Genomic DNA, 22,603 nt, shown 5'->3' with positions numbered 1-22,603 from the left:
ATCAGCCACTATCCATCACATCATATTTAAGAGAAAATTCTATGGTTCAAGTAGTGGAACATCACATCAAACATCAACAAAAAGTCCTCCAACTCTTAAAGGATAACCTCGTGTTGGCACAAAATAGAATGAAACAACAGGTAGATCAACATTGCAGTGAAAGAAGTTTTGATGTAGGTGATTGGATATTCCTATGGCTACAACCATATAAGAAAATGTCCCTCAAGCAAGCTAAGAAGGATATAAATTATCACCAAAGTATTATGGTCCGTACAAGGTGTTGCAAAAGATTGGTACTATGGAATACAAATTGGAGCTTCCTGCAGCTTCTCGATTGCACCCATTTTTCCACATTTCATGTTTAAAGAAGGTTATAGTTGACAAGCTCCCAGTTCAAACAATATTTCCAGAACTTGATGAGGAAGGAAAAATTATATTGGAACCGGAAGCAGTCACAGAAACAAGAACTCGATAGCTACGAAATCGATCAATTTCGAAGTATCTTATCAAGTGGAAGAACTTATCCGTTGAAGATTCCACATGGGAGGATGAGAATTTTATACAGAAGCATCCAGAACTACTCAAGCATTGAGGACAACACTTTTTTGAAGGATAGGGGCATGTTGGGTCCCTATAATACTAGTGATTACCCCATTAATATTGTAGTTGCATCCCTTATTAATATTGTTGTGCCCCTATTGTCCCCATATTGTTATTACTGTGCCCCATAGAGTCCCTCTATTGTTATTTTTGTGGCTTTATATTATTATTGTTAGGTTGGCTGGGTTATATTGTGACTCCTTAGACTCCTATATATAGAAAGGAGGTTTTGTCATTTGAATCATCCAAGAGTTGTTCATTTATGTAATGTAAAGGAGGCTTCCCCCTCGAAGAGGCTGAATTCTAAGGCGTTGATCTATCTTTTCTATCTTTTCTTGAGTTGGTTTCATAACAGGATGCACGTAGTATTAATTCAAGAGATGGGGGGGGGTGGGCAGGGGTAGTTGTTTATAATGTATCCATCTTAGAGTTTGAAGCATCATGAATGGATTTATAACATGCATGAAAGATATTAGTTGTGATGATAGATCTAAAGTTTTGGAGGCATTATATCATTAGGTGAAGTTTTGTCCTCAAATCCAATAATGAAAGCTAGAAGCATCTCTTCACACAAAGAGATTCAAATTATAGTTAGAGGTAAACGAGTGAATTTATGAGTGAGTGTGAATTTGGACTTGTGTACATCAAGTGACTAGATACTTTGGTGGTTTATGATCCAAGTAAAAGGCCACAAATCCTCTCCTTGGTGTTGGTAAACGTCAATTTGAGGGGTAAAGTATTATGACAACTCATTTGAGATAGTTTTAGGGTAAGGTTACATCAACACTTAAAAGTGGGAGGCGAATATAGAATAAGTTTGAAGGGTATGTCCTTGAAGTAGATGTGTTTTTGCAATATCAAGGGAGGATGTACATCTCTAAGGAAGGATACATTTGAAGCACCATCCTTGACAAAGCTCATATAACACTTTACCCTGTACATACTAGTGTGAAGAAGATGTATTTAGCATGAATATTTTTTTCTTATGAGTAAGAATGAAATGCAATGTAGTATAATTTATCTCTAAATGCCTTGAGTGTCAATAAAAAATTGTTAATCATCACCATCTAGAAAACCTCTTACTATTGCATGATGTTCCTATGACTAAATGGGAAGTCATTTACATGGATTTCATTATGGAATTTATTCTCATGTCACAAAGGCAAAATTCCATTTTGGTTGTAGTTGATAAACTAACCAAAAACACTCTTCTCATTGTATTCAAATAAATTTATGAATACATTGATGAGGTGAAAACATTTCAAATTGAGATTATTAATCTTCATGAGTTTCTCGAGAAGATTGTATCATATGGGGACTCTCTATTTATGTCTAGGTTTTAGACAAGTTTGCACTTAGCATGAGGGACTGAATTAAACTTGATTATAATGTTTCATCCTAAAAAGAATCAGAAAATAGAAAGAGTAAATTAGGTGATGGAAGACATGGTTAAGATGCATGTTATGGAAAATCAAACCTAGTAGGAAAAATATTTCGAAGAAAACCGTCCACCATATTCAACACCTTTATTTCCCTAACTAGGATCAAACAATTGAAGATAATATTTACACTTAGACCTAGTCTGCTTCTCTATACCACTAATCACAAAACCAACTCATCCTTCCCTATCACGATCACATTCATCCATATTAACACATTCGTATATTATTCACTCCGCATATAGAAGAAAAGTATCAATCCATGTCCAAAGATGAGTATATGTAGATTTGAGGCTCAGTGCATACACAAAACAAAACACATAAGTCTCTCCAGAAAACATATTAATCAACACAAAACTTTGTAGATATGGGAAAATGGCTAACACCACCACAAGCCCTCCCTAATCATGATCCATAGACCAAAATGGGACATTACAAACATAACTCATGTGACTGGGATGGTAAAATTCAAATGATTTGACCTCCTACAGAAGCTATTTATAGCTTAAATTTTTGAACTCCTCAAACCACCTTCTTCCTACCTAGGATTGTCACCCCAAGTCTAACATTCCATTAAAAAATAGGGAGCCTCATTCAAGGAACAATGTATTACCTTTTCTTCTTCTATCTCCCCTTCTTCTTTATTTTCTTTGTCCTTCATTACCTCTTCTTTCTTCTCCTTCATACCATCTCCCTTTTACTAACTCCTTGTATCTCTTCTTCTTTCTCCTCCCATCTCCTTCAAAAGGCATGCTCTTCCTTTCCTTCATGCACCTTCCATTCTTCTTCTCCCCTTTGTGCTTCACTTCACCCTCCTCCTTATCTCTAAACTTGTGTGATAATATTAATGATCTCACTCATTATGTTAAATAGATCTTTTAAATATGAAATAAATGGGTTCATTAACCTAATTCAAGTGTGTTCTCAATTTACTACTAAATAATTTTATTAAAGGACAACAAGTGAATCAACCTAACCATAATAAAATTTCCACCCAAATATCACATGAAGCTTAGCTTTTGTGGTCGCTTCCAAAAATGCATGGAATAAACAAGAGTAAATGATAAAGAAAATGAGGGTTATTGGATCAAGGGAAAAGATCCAGTGGTAAGGAAGGAAAAGATACCTAACATCACCCAAGTTGTAGTGCCTCCAAAATGGACTAAATATATTTGATCTAATTGATAGTTCAAAGAAATTTAAAAGATCCAAACACCTTACATTACTCTAGGACCCCATGTTTTCCTTAATGGTAGCTACCTTTCAAAAGGTTGACTAATTATAGCTTTTTCCAAATAGGATTTGTATTTTGATACATTTTAATGTCATGTTCAATGATTCTAGGGTAAATTTCTATAATGTGCCCATAATTACAAGAAACAAATATCATAAAAAACTTTAAAAATGGTGATGTATATTTGAATCTCATAAGGAGAGAAATTTTCTTGAATTAGCACATTTTCAATGACATTAGGATTCCTAGAGATAATAATTGGTATGATTTTTAAATTGTTTTCCATGTTCCCCTTAACATACAGATAATGTGTCATAAAGACGATCACATTCCAATCATGATATTTAGACATGATAGTGTCAAAATACCCATTCCAATTCCCAATCAAATTAAGAATAAAAAATGACATATGGTACATTTCTTCCCAAGGATTCTTAACAAAATCCATCCCCTCATCAAATGGAAAAACCATATATGAGGAGTGTAAGGAAAGAAAATATTCTAGGTACATATAGGAGAAAAAAAAATGATTAAATACCTCCATGGAAGAAGTACAATCAATGACTGTTGAGGCCATTTAAATGGTTTGATAATAAATCTTAGCCATAACTAAAGGCATACACCATAGATATACACAATATGACATTCTAAAGAAATATTCCACAATTATGGATTTTGTAGTGATTAATGAGACCACTAACATAAGGAAGAGTCAATCTAAGATATGAACAATGATATTAAAAATTCTCATCAAGGATTGGCACATCCTAACACCCACATTTTTTTCATGTCTTGATGGAATTATTAATGTATAGAACATTAGGTCCCAATGAAGAAGTTAGATTAGGTGTTCAAAAATAATTTTTTCAATACTAACAATATTTCCCTAAGGGGGGAAATAGATCACATGGAATACTGCAAAGACCATATATACCATAACATGTCCAACTGCAACCTAAGAAGATATTGTAGTCTAAGGGAGTGTCAATGACCTGTACCATTATGGTCATTTTATTCCTTCCTAGTTGCAAGGGAACATAAAAATAGTCCCATAAGGTCTAAAAGAGTGCTTGTCAAAGGATTTCAACATTGTTGGAAAAGGGACCATCTTAGAGGAGCCAAGGGATCACCAACATGATGAAGAGATAACACAGGTAGAGGTTCCTTTGTACAACATAGTCCTTAAATATTCATTCCACATAATGATATATGAATATGGATGAAACATAACAGGGAAGTTACAACTTCATATTATTTGGGTCAAATGTTATTAACTCAAAATCTGTTGGATCAAAAGCATCAATTTTTAATATGAATGATTTTCATTACATGGGGTATCTTTGGAGGACCTATAAGGTAAAAATAACAAATCGATCTTGGGTTATATCTTCAAAAATACTATAGTTCTAAACATCCCTAGCATTTGGATTATGTTTCAATCATTTGAGTGCACCTTTGGAAAGCACAATATCATATCTAGTGCCCATTTCTCTATATACATAAGGTTTGGTAGCTCAGACATGGATATTTATTTCTCTTTGGAACCAACCTTATGAGAATCATAATCATGAGCTAAATTATAAATATTTATGTTTCATTCACACATAAACATATTTGATGGGTTTTCAACTTATGGTGGGTTCCCTAATTTCTCCCTTATACAGGTCCAATATTGTTTGGCATTCCAACAACCATTTATTGTGATTATGGAGGGAAAGGAATTTGTCAAGAAAAAGGGTTTTTGGTGAGCATACCACCATGCTAAAAATCATTGGGATACCTCCTATTTGGGTCAGTTGTGAGTGATATTGTCTTCCTTGCACAATTTTCATGGGAATTTTGCTTCTCATTCTCCTTTCCCTCATAAGCATTGCTATTATTTTCATAATTCTCTCTAAACAATTTCTTAATTTTTTTTCTTTTTAAAAATTCCTCTAGGTTGTTGATTATTATTAGAGTTATATATTTGAACAATATGGAAATTAAAGGACTTAATGAGACTGGGGATATTAGTAGTGTCGTGCACACTATAGGAAAATACAAAACCATTATGTTGTCATAGATTGGGTTTCATGGGATCCATTTCTACCCTTAGTACATTGGGAAAAGGCTCATAAAGAACCATAAATTGTGCATCAACCAAATATAATAGTTGGTATCTAACTATCACTTTCTCTTTAATTCTCACCCCTAACAAAGAAAAATCCTTGGTAATATAAGGAAATAAATACTTCAAAAACAAATCCAACAAGAACTAATTAGGAATTGTTTCTTTGATCATTCAATGTGTCCTTTTCCACCAGATGTGATCAAGTATATGCATGTAAGTGTTCTGCCAAAAAGAGGTTATTATTTCTATCCATTTATAATAATCTGCACGTAACTAAAATTGGCTCAAGAATGTCAATGCGAAATAATTGAATATGTGAAATGAGGGTCACTAGAGCTCAATCTACCATTTTGCAACCTTTTAAGTCAAGGTGTATTAGAAAATATTAAGTCTTTTTAATCCCTCAATTAGTTCAAGGAACATCAAATATAGAATGTCATGGCATTATTCATAGGTTATTCTCCATTCCCTTCAAACTTGTATGATGATGTTCACTATCAAATTTTGTGGTTGTGATGTAGTTTTTGGGTTAAAACGGTTACACATATGGTAACTGAGTATATCTATAAAATACCATTAAGGGACTTAACCTAGATCACCTAAAATTATCAGCTCTTTCCATATGGAGTAACTTTTTAAGCAAGCCCACTCAGGAATTATTTCACAATTCATTGCATCCAAATAATGAATAGCCTGACATAGGATAATTCCCCTAAATTGTAGTTTCTCTTGGACAAACATTAACAAGCCCTTGAAACACCCCATGGCTTACCCCCCTAATGTGGTGACCATGATCACAATATTCCTCTGATTCTAAAAATTCAACAATTGATTGTGAATTCTTATATGCATCCTTTTTTCAAGAAGAATTAAATTGAAAATATTATTCAAGTACTTTTCGAGGAACATCCCATTCATCCTAGTACTAATTTTTATTACTAGTGGTCAAGTCATTAAAGAAAGAAGGATATTGGTGAATTTTTCTTGATCCCATGCTCTTAATAAGTTGGAGATCAAAGAGAAATTTCCCATATTGGTTATTGATGATCTCCTAGATGAGATCCATGGTGCCAAGCTCTTCATTAAACTTGAGGTTCATTCAAGACATAGTTATATTATGATGAAGGAGGACATTCCAAAGACAATATCCCACACATATGAAGTCCATTTTGAGTTTTTAGTGATTCCATTTTGACATTAAAATACCCCATCCACCTTATAAAATCTCATTAACAAGATATTTTTTACCACTCATGCATAATTTTGTTCTTGTATCTTTGATGCTATCTTGACCTACAACAAAACTTGGAATGATCGTGTGCATCATGTTGATAAATACTTAAAACTCCTATGGGAACAATAATTATTAAGTAAACATTCTAAATGTGATTTTGATGCTTCATAGGTATAATGCTTGAGTCACAATGTAAGTTAGGATGTGGTGTCAATGAATCCCAATAAAATTGAGGTGATGAAGATTGATAATGCCCCAAAAACCTAAATATCTTATGTGGTTTCTTAAGACTTACTAGCTACTACAAAATGTTTGTGAAGAATTCTGGATGAATTATTGTTGGCTTAAAACTGATACATAGAAATATTACTTGTATGAAATGATGTTGTAGAGAATACCTTCTTAGCTTTAAGCAAAGCCATTTCTACTACACCCATATTAGTAGGGCCTTATTTCACTAAAAACTTTTTCTTGGAATGTGATGCCTCAAGAAAAATTTCCAATGGAATGTTGATGCAAGAGAGGTATCCCTTGTCACTCGTTAATAAATTCCTGTGTGAATTTCTTTTAGGAAAGTCTACCCATGAAATCACTTTATTGCTTCAAATAGGAACCCTAGGAAAAATATTCCAAGATGGATCCATTCCTATTTTCACATGGATTCTCTTGCTACTACTTAGATCCCATTGTCTACATTCAATGGTAAGCTGACTCACTTCTATTCATACCCTTATGATTTGTTGATTACAACTAGTTTATAGGCATCCATTGCTACTTTAAAAGTTTACTTGAATGATAGTGTTATGAAACCAGCTCACAAAAAGATAGAAAAGATAGATGAATGCCTTAGAAATAAGCCTCTTTGAGGGGCAACCTCCTTTACATTACACAAATGAACAATTCTTGGATGATACAAATTACAAGACTCCTTTCTATATATACAAGTATAAAGGGTCATAATATAATCAGAGCCGGCATAACAATAATAATGTAAGGGCACAATAATAACAATAGTGGGCTTCTATGGGGCACAATAATAACAACATGGGGACTACATGGGCACAACAATATAATAAGGGGGTTGTACTAATAAAAATAAGGGGTTACACTAGTAGTATAGGGACCTAACATGCGCATCTCCATCAAAAAGTGTTGTCCTCAACGCTTGAGTAGTTCTTAATGCTTCTATATAAATTCTTGTCCTCCCATGTGGAATCTTCAGTGGCTAAGTTGTTCCACTTGATGAGATACTCTAAAATTGATCTATTTTGTAGCTTTCGTTTTCTCATTTCTGCGACTGCTTTAGGTTCCAATATGATTTTTCCTTCATTGTCAAGTTCTCGCAATACCGTTTGAACTGGGAACTTCTGCAACTTTTGAATGAGTTCCCAATTTTTGTTCACTTCAGTTAGCTTTTGCAATTGCAATATATGCATGCACAATATCCAAATCTCATAATGTTATACATGCACCAATATAATTCCTCTATATTTATCATAACAACCAAGAAATAAATATACAAATGAATTGAGCTATGGCTTGTTTTCTTGAATAAACAACAACAATCGAAGGACCATTATCTCTTATCAAATCAAATGTTGGAAATAATTTTAATGATATGCGTAATTAAATCATCATTTTGTCATGGATTTTACTTGATACCATCAAGGGTAATGTCAACCACTATGAAAACTCAAAATAATAAGCATAGTAGTCACGTAGATTCCATGCAAGTGCTATGCATAAAGGCTTTGAACTACCAAATTTCTATAACCACATAATGAAACCTCAATGAAAATTTTGCAAAGGTAAAGTTCGATAGAAAGATGAATGAAATATTAATTGTCTAGTAACCAATTATATTGTTATAGATTGAATTCCTATACCTTGTATATAGTATTCACAATTTCTCTAATTAATTGCAACTACTATTTAGATATAGCCATCAACCTTAGAGGCTGAGGTGGAATGGATGGTTTTGGCTTGTTGGTTTTTGGAATCCATTAATGATATATATAACAATGAATTGATTTATAAGTGTAAAATTGTGTGGCCATAGCATTGTCCCAATCAATATATGGATGTTGGGTATTTAACATATGAACAAAATAATCTCAACCAATGCTTATTTCTCAAGAATGATGGTATGGTCACTTCTTTGAGATTGCAACTAAATAACTGATTGATTGAAACTAAATTCAAGAATGAATTCATTAATTATATAGAATATCATTGTTGGTATGCATGCAAATGATATGGTTCCAATGAAATAATTATTTACTTGAATGAAATAGTTAAGAAACTTGGAAATGTCAAAATAAACCTAGTAATTCACATACCATATATGACACAATATTTAAACACGTGAACATAAAAATTTACCTTTGAATCCTAATTGAGAAAACTAGTCTCTAATGGTTGTTCAATCTTCATTTTGGAAATCATAGCTTACAATGCAACTCATGGCTTGATACACATTCAATTATTTACACAATTCCTCCTTATTTGTATTACCTCCTCTTGGCCAAAATTACCCTTTTAGAGTCAAGTCACAAGATGATACGGGATAGTTGGGTGTTAATGGGAAAGCCAAGACTTGAGAGCTTAACATTTTATTTTCCAATCCTCTCTTTTTCTTTATCTTATTTCCTTTTTCTTATGAATTTAATTCCTCTCTCTCTCTCTCTCTCCCTCATTACTTCTTTCCTTATTGGTGCATTGTATTTTCTTCTTTTATACCTTCCTTAACTATGAAATTTGTTTATGTGTATTGAATATTACAACAATTTGTGTTGTTCAGATCTATTTTAGATCACAACTCCCCATTGAGATTCTTTTTGGTATAAAAAAAATTCTAGGAAACCAATCTCTACACCAATGCATCTTCTGTCTACTTCTCTAGAACATGGGTTTCAACTCTAGGTCTTGTATATAACGTTGACTCTGGCTTTGGGTTGTGGTTCTCACTATCAACTACAAATTTTCCTATGGATATAGCTATTATTTTTGACATGCTTGTTCACATGGTGGAGAAGTTTTCTCAATGACTCTTAGCAACAATCTTCATATATGAATTATTCAATAATAATTTTCTCCCATCTTTAGCATGTAAACCCCTTTCATTCTCTTACTTGGAGTTGGTCCACCCTAGTAGCCAATGAAATACAAGTAGAATTGTGGTATTTATTTGTTTAGTGAGGTCCTAGCAAGCATGTGTCAACATGTAACAAATCCATAATAAGAAAGTGTGGTTTGTCCTTCTCTACTAGGACCAATTATTTCAATCATGTAGACTTTTCTCCAGTTCTTGCACATGATTTGAAAACACTCCATCTCTATAGAAATGTTGATTGGAAAAGAAACCTAACATAACATTCATAAATGATCCAAATTTTATTTTCATTGATCGTTGTTATGGATTTTCAAGGAACCCCCAAGATCATTTAATGGATTGAATTGTGACACATTCCAATAATGTATTCTATTGGTTCAATCTTGAAAGTAAAATTTTGATTGTGGCTATACTTGATGTTGTCATCAATCCGTTGTCCACATTATTGATGATGATGGCATCCTATGCTATTATAACTCCTTGGACAACTTCTCCTCCTTGAGCTAGAGTTACAAGAAAATCTTCATCCTCTTTTATCTTCACCCTCCACACTCTTCTCCTGTATGTATTTTCTAGGATGAATCTATAAATGAAGCTTCCCAATCTCCACTCAATTTGCATTGGCGGAAAAAAATATTGGAACTATATGTACTTCTCTGCATCCTTTTCTCTCCTAGTATCTCTGAGTTCTTTTTTGTGTTAGAGTAGCCTTGTTGTCAACTATTCTCTAAAAGTAGTCAAGTCTGTGGAAGGTAACTTGATTCTCGTAGCATGATACCTCAAGATGGATTTTCTTCACATAAAATGAGCATGCCTCTGAGTACTAATACTTGGTATCTCATTTACCTTTATTCCTACAAGAGTTATGAACAAGGAAAGTATTTCTTGATGTGTACCTTGGGTTCTTCTTCTTGTTGTTCCCATTGATTTTCTAGCCACTCTTTCAAATGTTGGTGTAAGTTGATTCTTTTCACTTTCCTCAACAATTTCATTTCACATTTTGCCACAATAAGGATGGCGTGGTCATGACCTGTCACCTTCATTCACTATTGTTATTTATTATGATGAATAGGATAATTCTACAATGTCTTTTTCCTTCACATATGTGATCTTAATGCTCATGATAGTTTTCTCTCTACCATGGAAACCTAGGCCTTCATGCTTGACCCTTGGTTCGACTATAATAAGGATTATGATGTCTTGTCTTCTCTTGCCTAGCCCTTGTCCATTCTAACCCATTTACCTTAATAATTATGAACCAATTCCTATTATATTCTTTATTAAATCAATAATTGTCTAGGGAAAGCTATAAATAAGATGGAATTATCATGCTTGAGCCTATCATGGTGTTGGATTCCATAGTAGTAGTGCAAGGAGTTTCTTCATCTCTTGGAAAACTACATGTAGCTTGGCCAATGCCTTATCTTTCTCTACCAACTCTTATTATAGTATAACCATTATTGTGTTGAGACTCTCAACTTACTAACACTCCATTTCAATGACCTTATCTCCCTGTTACACAAGCTAGAATCTACATTTGTCCCAATCTTCCATGACAATGGTGAGGGGGTCTTTGTAACACCCTCCTCCCACATCTACCCAAGTAACCGACCAACCAAGGTAGACATGCGACGAGAGTGGAACCGATCAAAAGACACCATACAAACCTTCAACATTAGCATTAGGACCCTCATGAACCATCCCAACCTTTCGTCATGTTGAAACATTGATTGTTTTGATAAGGTAGATGTTTTCATAAAAAATATATGTTGAGAAAGATATATATATATATATATATATATATATATATATATATATATATATATATATATATATATATATATATATATATATATATATATATATATATATATATATATATATATATATATATATATATATATATATATATATATATACATATATATATATATATATATATATATATATATATATATATATATATATATATAGAGAGAGAGAGAGAGAGAGAGAGAGAGAGAGAGAGAGAGAGAGAGAGAGAGAGAGAGAGAGAGAGAGAGAGAGAGAGAGGAGGGAGGGAGGGAGAGAGAGAGAGAGCGAGAGCGAGGGAGGGAGAGAGAGAGAGAGAGAGAGAGAGAGAGAGAGAGAGATAAAATATAAAAAATGACGATGAGAGAGAGAGAGGGAGGGATGGAGGGAGGGAGGGAGGGAGAGAGAGAGAGAGAGAGAGAGAGAGTAAAAAAAATAGAAAATTAGAAGAATATAAAAAATATGATCGAGAGAGAAAGAGAGAGAGATAAAATATAAAAAATGACGATGAGAAAAGAAAAAATAGAAAAATAGAAGACTATAAATAATATGATCAAAATCCCAAAATGTAGTCCGCTTGTTTAAAATTTTGATTATATGAATAAATTAAGTTTTGTTAAAGCTTAAACATGATTAATATAAATAAACAAGCTTTTTTTATGAATAGACTTATGACAAGACTTGTTGTCATTTTATTTGTAATTTGTAATAAAGTGAATGAAGTTGATCCATCATGTTAGAATATCAACAATTTTTATCCCACTCCGCACCTCCCAAGCCCATTTGAAGTTTAACCAATGGGGGGGCAAGATGCATAAACATGGTCTCCTCTCATATCACCTCCACCAGGTGCCCCTCTCACATCCACTCTGCACCCATTCACTCCAAAACCATAAACCATTGCCTACCCATCCAGAAACCACTTTTCCAATCTGAAAGGTTGGTATGCCCTTTCCCTCCATTTTCTAATAAAAACTCTTGTTCCGCCAAGTGTTAGCTCCCCATTTGAAAATCATTTCCCCATTAAAATGGTTATGTTATACATTAATAACCCCCCCCCCCCCCAATGCCATTTAACGAGTAAATCATAAATTGTTATATAAATCACTGCCTTATAAAATTATTTGTGTTTATTTTAGGTTATCAAATTTTGTATTTCCTCACTACTCTATTAGGTCATAAATGAATTAATGCCACCACTTATCAAGCTAAACCATCACTAGGGAAACCAGTGAAAGCCAGAGATTATTCCAGCCATCAGTCAACCAGGAAATCAGTCATCTCCGGGTAATTTCAGTCGTTTCCCAATTATTTTCTTTCAATCATGTCTTCCAAGAAGAAATAAAAAACCTCAGAGAACCCTATGCTTCCTCCCACTATCGATCTAGACCATCAACTGTTAGTTGACCAGCTATATAAGGTTTCTGAAACCATTTGTGAATTAGATCTTTATGAAATTCATAATTGGTTAAAACAAAAGTTTTTAGACATGAGTGATGAATTAAACCTCTGGCACTCCTCTTTACCTCAGTTCATCATGCCACAAACCCATTATTTCCCAGATTTTGTCTCATGGTGTCATATTAGGTATGTTCCCAGTCAAAGAGAAGTAGTTTCCAAAAATAATGAAGTTTTGTTTACCATTACTGCTGAATCAATTAATCAGATGTTGCAGATTCAAAACCCTGAGCCTTTGCATCCATTTTCTCCAAAAACCCTCATGGATATTTATAAAAAGCTTGACTTTCCTCAAAGAACCAATATTTTTGAAACATTTTTGCCAGAAAATACTCAATTTCCTAAGACCAATCCACCACATGATGCATCTATTTTTCCATAAATGACCCAACAGATTATAACCATTATTTCATGCCTGTTATGTTATTATTCTAATTAATGGATCGATGAGGTCCTCATAGGTTTCTTATCAATTTTCTCAATCGATGAAAATCCATCTCTAATTTTGAATTTTAGTGAATTCTTAGCACAATCAATTCATGAAGTTTTTACAGAAGGAATCTTAAAATATGCCTATGTTTTAGTATATTTTTTCATGTTTTATCAGCCAGAGAGATTTTCCTTTCCCCTTCAAAATATGGACAACCAAGGAAATCCAATATCAGTGATCCATTGGTCTCCCTTGATGAGGAAGAACACCATTGAATTCACATTCAGTGACTTTGTAGATCAATTTCTCTGTGTTGTTTCTTTTTTTCTAAATAGTGATGTAGAACCAAGGATCGGGCCAAAGATTATAAAAATCCTACATCTCAGTGAACAAACCAAAACAATAGATTGGTATTTATACCAAAATTATACAAAGATTGGGATCTATGGATGTAAATTATCTCCATATAGATTACCTAAGCTTGTTCCTATCTAAATTTTTGCACTGGAATACATCAGACAGATGATCAACATGGATCAGCTTCATTTTCTAGCAGCAAAGAAGAAGGCTCAATTTAAGATCAAGACTCAAGTAGGACCTTTTATTTGTAATGCTAGATCAGCAGGGAAGGAAGCATAAACTCTTTTAAAGCATATGAATTTCAAATTAAGCTTCACTTGGTCATATGATCCCCTAGGAGTGATTTCAAAGTTAAGAGTAGAGAAAAACGCTACCCCATATGCTCACACTCCTAGGCCTGAGATAGAACAGTATATGAACTAGGATGAATAGAAAGAGAATACACTTAAGGAGGCAGAAGAGTAGGTTATATCATCTACAACATCACAAACTCCTATACCAGAAGAAAAGAAGGAAAAAATACCAAGGGACATTGCTTCCCATATGGTAACAACAATTTCAACTAAAGAGTTCAAAAGATACAATAAAAGGCAGAAGACAACCAATACAAGTGAGACACAACAAGAAGATATTTCACAATAGCACCCAATTTTCATGACAGGCTGCTTTGTGCCATTTTCTCCTAGTATAGAATGGATGACTGTAGGATCTCCTACGTATTCAACCAATGTAAATGTTTCTTCATCTCAGAGAGGAGAGATGTAAAAAGCTAAAAAAGAACAAAGTACTTTTGAAGTCTATAGGGAAATCAAGCAGAGAAATGAGGCTTTAAAAGCTTCCACTTATACACAGTTTTTGAGGTAAACCTTAACTTCACAATACAGGTTACTTTCTACCTATGACAGTGAGAAGGGAAAGTTGCAAATAACTTTCCTACATCCCAAGGTTACTCATCCTAAAAGTGTAGATGATTACACCAAATCAATATTTTCTTTTGATACAAAATTTACTCATCCTTTTGACCAAATTGATTTAGATGAAGAATCTGGTAAAATGATAATTTCTTCTTATACCAGTTCATTTATGGCAGTATAAAATCTATAAGCATCACTGGAAAACAATTAGTCTCAGTTCAATATAGAGAAAATATCTTCCCTAGCTAAAGATAGAAGAATTAAATATTTCGAAGATTTAATAGTAAAGTTGGGATATGATCCTACCAATGTCAATTCACAAAAAGAAGTAATTAGAAACAAGAATGCAGCCATAACACCTTTAAGAAAACAAATAGAGATCCCTTTTACAGAAGACACGCAAGCCTACATAGAGAATTGAATTCCTAGAAAATCAATCTATCATAGCTGACACCATCTCAAAGGCTAAATAGAGCATCTGGATAGAGATAAATGGATCCATCATTGAGATATGGTCTTCAATTCAGATCATATTTGAACAAGATGAATGAGTGTAGAGACCCAAAGGTGTAATAGCAGATTAAATAAGGATTTGGGTTTAAAACTAGGAAAATAAAATACAATGATAAGGGTTTTGAATTCCAAAACCAGAGATGAGCTGGAAGAAATTAACATAGAGGACATGACAAAGACTATATTGGAAGTGAGAAATATTATCACTAAGAAAAACATGATGTTGCAATTGGAAAAAAAGATCCACAACCTCGAATCCAGTATCCAGAGGTTTCACAAAAGAATATTTGTACTACATCATAAAGGACTCCCTGGATTACAAGGAATGGGAGAAACATTGATTGATCTACAGCATATATATATATATATATATTCAATTACCAAAGATAAATACATATTTTCTAATATTGAAGGTAAAATCATAGGCAAGGATTTTATGGAAGGCCTAAGTTATGATTTATTCATCAAACATGAGATAAATAATTTATTTTTGGTTAAACCAACTTTCCAAAAATATACTGATGTAGATGAAACATTCATAAAATTGGTTAAATGCACAATTCCAGATGAATAAACGTGGGAAGATTTGTGTGAATTATTGAAGTAAATGATCCATGGGTCATGTGCAGTTATCAACAAAAAGTAGCAGGTTAAACAGTTCAGATTAGGACCAGAATCCTCGAAAATAGTGACAGCAGCAAGCAGCAGTTTTATTTTTCTATCTTTTTACACTATTATTGTAAAAGAATTTTTTAGATATTTTGGAAATAATTTTGATATATTTTGGAACAAATTTATATAAATACTTCCAAAAATGAATTATGAAGGGTTGAACCCTTCGGATAAGTTTGTCTTGAGCAGAAATGCATGTATCTGAAGTTTTTTTTATATCAATAAAAGGATTCTGGATTTGATTCAAACAACTTGTTATCTTTGTGAGCTCTTCTTAAGTTATTCATTGCATGTTGTTGTTTCTGCATGTATCTATTTTCACTGAAGAAATATGGGTAAGATAGGACTAAGTTTCATCCTATCTTAAATCCCCATGAAGTTATAATATATTATAGAGATTAGTGTATTTGACTGTTTTTCCAAATTTAACTCCTCTACAGTAATTTATTATCACTTATTCATAAACATAAATACATTTTGTTGGGCATTGAACATGGTTTACTAGCATATTTCTTTATGATAACTTTGTAATATTCTATTTGAATGCTCAAGTTCATAACTTCTTAGAATTATTCCTTCCAAATCTTTTGAAATTTAAATTATTGTTTATAGGTAAAGAATTAGCAAGTTTTCATTGTATTCAGATAATTTAAGATGCAGTACCTATTTACATAAGCTGAAAACATTGGTCATCCATAAATTCAAAACCACAAAATATTTTAAATGCTCTGGCATAATTACCTAACCTAGAATTATCTCAGAGGAAAACATCAGATTGGCGCCATTGTTGCGGAATGAAATTTGAATCATTTTCCCTAGGACAATGATTTAGTTTTTCCTTTAAGGTGAATATAGGATTAGCATGTTAAAATCTTTCACCTGGTAACTCCACAAGCCAAAATGGCTTCTTCTAGACATACCAAATCTCATTCGAACCCTGAGCTTTATTCTCCATTATCATATCCAGAGTGATTGGTAAGAAAAGCTTCTTTTAGAAAAATATTTGAAGCTTCTACCTCTTCTTCTGCACCAATACAACCTGAACTTGTTTCAGCTACTGATCATTTTGGGTTTGTTCCAATTCCTTCTGAATTCTCTGACTTACCCCAAAAAGTATTAGAACTTTTATCCATAGGAGTTGATCTGCAATCAACCGTTCTAGTCCATTCATTGGAATCATATCAAATTCCTAAAACCATTTTAGAATCACCTAAATAAGAAAAAGAGTTAGATATTCATTTATCTGAGTTAAAACCTAGTGGTTTTATATCATCAACTCCACATACTTTTTCATATACTTCTGCCGAAGCTGAGGATACTTTTTCTGTCTATACAAATCCTTTATTTGAAATTGAAGGAAAATTTCAACTAGAAGAGCAGAAGTTAGTTATCGCATCACCATTAATAAAAAATTTAAGAGGACCTCCTCCTACAAAACACCTACATCTCCCCCCACAAACTCATCTTCATCCACAACATCTTCTTTAGAATCTTCCCCATCTTCTACAAACTCATCCTCATCTACAGATATGGCTGCTTTTCATCCTATGATTCAAGCTAGGTATGTTGCTTTATAGCTCCCTCGTCAACTTAATAATTTTCCTAATGGTTATTTAAAACAACTACCTAGATTTAATGGAGAATTTGGTTTGTCTGCTGAAGATCACTTGGCTGCCTTTTTATATTTTGTTGATAACATGAATAATGAACATGAAGATGTATATATGAGATTTTTTGTTCAATCACTGGAAGGAAATGTTACAATTTGGTTTAGAAAACTAGGAGAAAATTCTATTCCATCTTGGAATCAGTTAACAAACATCTTTAAAAATCAATGGGGGGTTAAAAAGGATCCTGTATATTTTGTTACAAAATTTGAAGAACTAAAGAGAAATCCTGGTGAACTAGTGGCTAAATTTAGAAAAAGGTTTAACAAACATTATTATAAGATGCCACCTAACTGTAAACCACCAGTAACAACAACTAAAGTTATATTTTCTAAAGCCTTTGATGGTTATTTTTCATTCATGCTTAGAGAAAGGACATCCATCACCCTGGAAGACATGCAAACAAATGCCATGGAAGTTGAAGCCAATAGATTGACATAAACTAAACTTAGGGCTAAAGAAAAAAAGGTTGAAAGAAAAATAAAATCTAGGGAATAAGGTTCTTCATTGAAAAGTACAAAGGAAGATCAAAATATAGATGAAATCACTTCACTTCTTAGAAATATTTCAAACAGGATTTCAAAAATGGAGGCTCAATCTAGAACAATTCAACAAACAAAAAATAGACCTCAAGCTCCATACAGAAGAACTACCAAACCTCAAATTTTGCAAATACCTAATACTGATCAGCAAATTCAACCTCCACTAATGATTGATGATCAGGAACCTGAAGACACTGGCCCTTTGATTACAGATGACATCAATATTTTTGATAAGTCATCAGTTCAAAATGCCATTGTCCACATTTCTCAAAATCAATTTCCACAACAAAATCTATAAAATTGACAAGTGTCAAAATATCAAGCCTTCTCTGAATTCTTAATTCCATAATTAAATAGAAGATATGATTTAAGACCAAGACTAGGTCCTGGTAGACCTTCTAAAAATCCCACCGTAAATGAACCACCGAAAGTCAAACAACAAAAATTCAACCATTAAATCAATCAAATGAACCATCTTCAACTAATAAAACAATTCTAACTACTTTCAATGTGGAAAGGGAGTTAGGAAGGGTCAAAATACCTATTCCTTTATCTAAACTTTCCAAAAATATAGGGTATAAAAATCAAGTCTCTAAATGGATTCAATCTTCAAGTGTTAATGTTGAAGGAGATGTTATAAGCTTACAAGATGAAAAGCCTTCAGTAATATTTGGTCCTAACTCTAATATGATTGATGAAAATGTACCCCTTTTTATGTTACTTTAAAAATTCATGATTTTCTGTTATATAACTATATGTTAGATTTTGGATCATTGTTATAGACAATTTTGTGCCTTACAGCAACAGGCATGAATTGTCAATAATCCAAGGGATCCAAAGTTCCCTAAACATGATGTTCCTACCCCTAGAGGAACAAGGTCAGCAAACCAACAGCTCTCAGATCAGTTCTCCACCTGAAAACACTCAAAAACAAGCAATCCTGAAATCAAAGCAGGTGCTCCACTAGGCTTCTGCGCTGAAACACAACTCCTCCATGGTGTACCTGCGTTGCAAAGCAGGTAGAACAAAGGCCACCTACGTTGAGCGAGATTGGACAAGTGGCACACTGAGTCATTGCTCTGGAATCTTCCAAAAATGACACTTGGATCAGGGATTTCGCCTTGTGATGAGTCAGAGGCTCTGTTTCTCCAAGTGGAAGCAAGGTTCTCCAAGTGGACTCAAGAACTGAAGATCAACTAAAGATCAACTGAAGAGAGAGAGGACACAAGGCAGCTACACATCAGTTGCAAGCTGACTCATCCTTTCTCAATTCATCTATATATTGAGCTCTCTCCTATGAGCTCAACAGGCTGGAATTTTGTGCAAAGTAATGCTATGCTGTTGGTTTCACTATAGAGCTATTGGGTGATTGCTTGAGGGAGGTGAAGAGGAGAAATTCTTTCTGCTGGGAGGTGTTGCTGGATTAGGACCTTCAATGGTTGTAACACTCTCAGAACCTTTACTTCTTCATTAATAAAAGCTATTGAGGTTCTTCTATATGCATTTGTTCCAATGATGTTTTGTGATAATTGTATATTTGGTTTATGCTAATCCGTGAATCAGTTATGATTGCATGCCTCTTGTAGTCTCCTTCTTTGTCATTTTGCAGGATCTCATTGTAGCTGGGCCGGCAAAAGAGCAAAGATCTGGGAGCAAGCGGCCATAGAGAAGAGTTTGGATTCGACATTAAGCGCAAGGCAATGGTTAGTGCATTTATCCACTCTCTTTTGCTTTCATAAAGAAGTAAACCTTAAGTAGTTTTCTTTACAGTTGTTGTTGAGGTACTATCACCCTTAGAGTGGGATAGGGTCATCCGAGTCGGATACTTTTCCCTACAACAAACTGGCGACTCCACTGGGGATCGTATCTGTTTGATTGTTTGTAGTATTTTGCTATTCATTTCCTGAACAAAAGAGTACCAAATCGAAAAGCTTTTGACTATATCAAAAGCGAAGTAGAGGGCAGCTACTCTAGCTCATTTCTAAGCATGTTCATGATTTGAAGAGCTGATCTACAAGGATCCTTGTAAGCTCTTAGTGATAGCTTTTCATCCTCCTAATCATCCCTTTGAGTGTGCTTGACTGATTGCTTCTGATTTGAGCAAAAACTGTGCATTTTTGAGAAAATTGTGACCCGGAAACTGTGAAAACGCAACTTTCGTTTTCCAAAGCAGGTAGTATACAGGCTACCTGCTTTGCAACGCAGGTCCCGAAGGGGCTACCTGCACTGAGAGCCAGATTGGCTGTGCAGCACCTGCGTTGGCCCAATTTTGCCTTGTGCATTTGGGGTTTCCTCCCTTTTTCTTGCCTGTTTTCACTATAGATTTTGCAGCAAGTTACCAGTCTTGTGCCTATTCTGAAACCAACCTTACTTGCCATCATTCAGCCTCTGTTATACAATGAAATTGTACTTGTTCTTTGTATTTCTTATTTCAGTTACAATTTCCCATAACGAAGAGTAAACTAGTCTTGCTTTGGCCTCTTAGATCTGAACCTGTGTTAGGCATTTTGCTGGTCTAAAGAGTTAGCTTGTTTGTTGTCCATAGCTGATCAGTCATTTTACTTTCGTCATTATGGTTTGATTTCATGTATTTCCAGTGATTAAACAAGTAAATCTTAAGGTGTCTTTTGATTTTGGACAAACTTGTTTGTTTTCGCTTTAAATCGAAATCAAAGTTATATAACAACTTTCTTTCTGTAATACATCAACATTAAGAAAGGGAAAAGAAAATACATGCATTGTGCATTTTTCATTTGAAAAGTTTTCATGATGATTTAGGAGAAAGTGCATTAGTTTGTGCTGTATGAACTGTGTGAAAAGAATTTGCCTTTCTTCTCCCTCAGTAGTTAAGATTTTCATCAGTCAAAAAGATTTGAAAAAAGCTTGCTTCTCATCTTAGGCTGCATTTAGGAATTTGTCATATACATCTCGTGGTGAACCTTGAAAGGCAAACTTTAAAAAGATCAACTTAAAATATACTGAATGAACCTAACAACGCATTTGAAACATAACGCAAACATATAGAGGTCTAGGTAGAGACGTGTTCCGGCGTCGTTAAACATAGTGACTGTCGATCTCTACGAAGGTGGGTGATTCCTCCTGAGAGTCGGTGGCACTAATACGGACTTGTGCTCCCACGTACCGTCGCGTATATATTGGGAGACCCCTATAGGAACAAAGCCTTTATCCATAGGAAGCCGTGTCGTCCGCCCTACTGATCGCGATGCAGTGAACACAGCATTCACGAAGATCGACCACCCGTACCGTAAAACGTATTCTGTGGTTTCGCGAAAGGTTTGGCACACCCTCTGCCTAGATCTCCAGAGCAGTTTCTTTTGGCCTTTTTCAAACTCTATAACTGAAAAGGTCCAACCGAGCATTTGTCACTTCGGGCTCGTTAATACATCGAAGGAGACTAGAGTCATCTTTAGCTTTTTCTCGACTCTTAAAACATGAAAAAGCAAAGTTATGTTTAAAAGCGTCTAATAAAATTCATTCAAATCGGAAACACAAATTTTCCCCTTTATATTTTGGTTGATCGAGTAATCCGCAATCATGGAAGAAAGTCAATTGAACATCCGTCGTTCTCGGAGGCTTGCGAGTCAATCGTCTTTGTCTCCGGAATCGAAAACAGTCCGGACAAAGCGAGCTCGTCGAACCAGTTCAAAATCTCCTTTAAAAGTTAGAAAAAGTGTTCCAACGACATCTGAGATTCTGGTTACTCCAAACATTTCCGGAAACCCTGCCTCTATAGAATAAGTTCAACCGCCGCAGCAGGACAGTAATATTGATCCTAGTCTAGGGGCAAATACTTGTATAACTGAACCAGTTCCATCTATAACTGGTCCAGAGGGTTTTGTTCCTCAAACATCTGTCGCTGTCGATACAACCCCTTCTTCGGCACCGGAAATCTATTACGGACCTGACGGTCTTCCTCTTCCACCTGGTCTGATTGCGATAGAGGAAATTATAGAGGAACCGCAAGTATCCACTCCAACTCATTTTGGAGTAGGGGTCACTCTATTTCCTGCTACAACAGAAGTTTGTCCATCACCAGTGAAAGTTCCTGTAGAATCACTAGGCAATCAATTGGATAGACTAAAAATGTCTGAACAACCATCGACATCTAGGACTGTGTCAAATGACACGGTGACAGCAGAATTACCTGCTGCAAATCCAACAATGTTCGTCGGCATACCATCTGTCCCAACTAGCTCGCAGTCGCTAGAAGGAGTCCACCAAGAGACTATCTCGACAGTATGGCCTGTTCCTGTTTGTTCCGGAGTAATGTCTGGTAACTCTTATGGTGAAACTCATCAAATTGACCCTTTTGGGAATCTGATTAGGCCATCCAGTCCTCCAGGACAATCAATTGCCTTGAGCTCCGGATTACCACCGTATGGGGGGCAGTATGCCCTTTCATTGCCCCCTCCGGGAGGATACCCATACGGGAGTTCTCAACCTTATTCAAGTTATGGTGGAATTGCAACGAGTAGTTGGGTACCTATGCTATCCCAGCCACCAAGA

The sequence above is a fragment of the Pinus tabuliformis genome, chromosome 8 (assembly GCF_031772625.1).
Source record: "Pinus tabuliformis cultivar Carrire ecotype Pingquan chromosome 8, CPIR1, whole genome shotgun sequence".
In the NCBI taxonomy this organism is placed as follows: Eukaryota; Viridiplantae; Streptophyta; class Pinopsida; order Pinales; family Pinaceae; genus Pinus; species Pinus tabuliformis.
Note: the sequence above shows the minus strand (reverse complement) of the source record.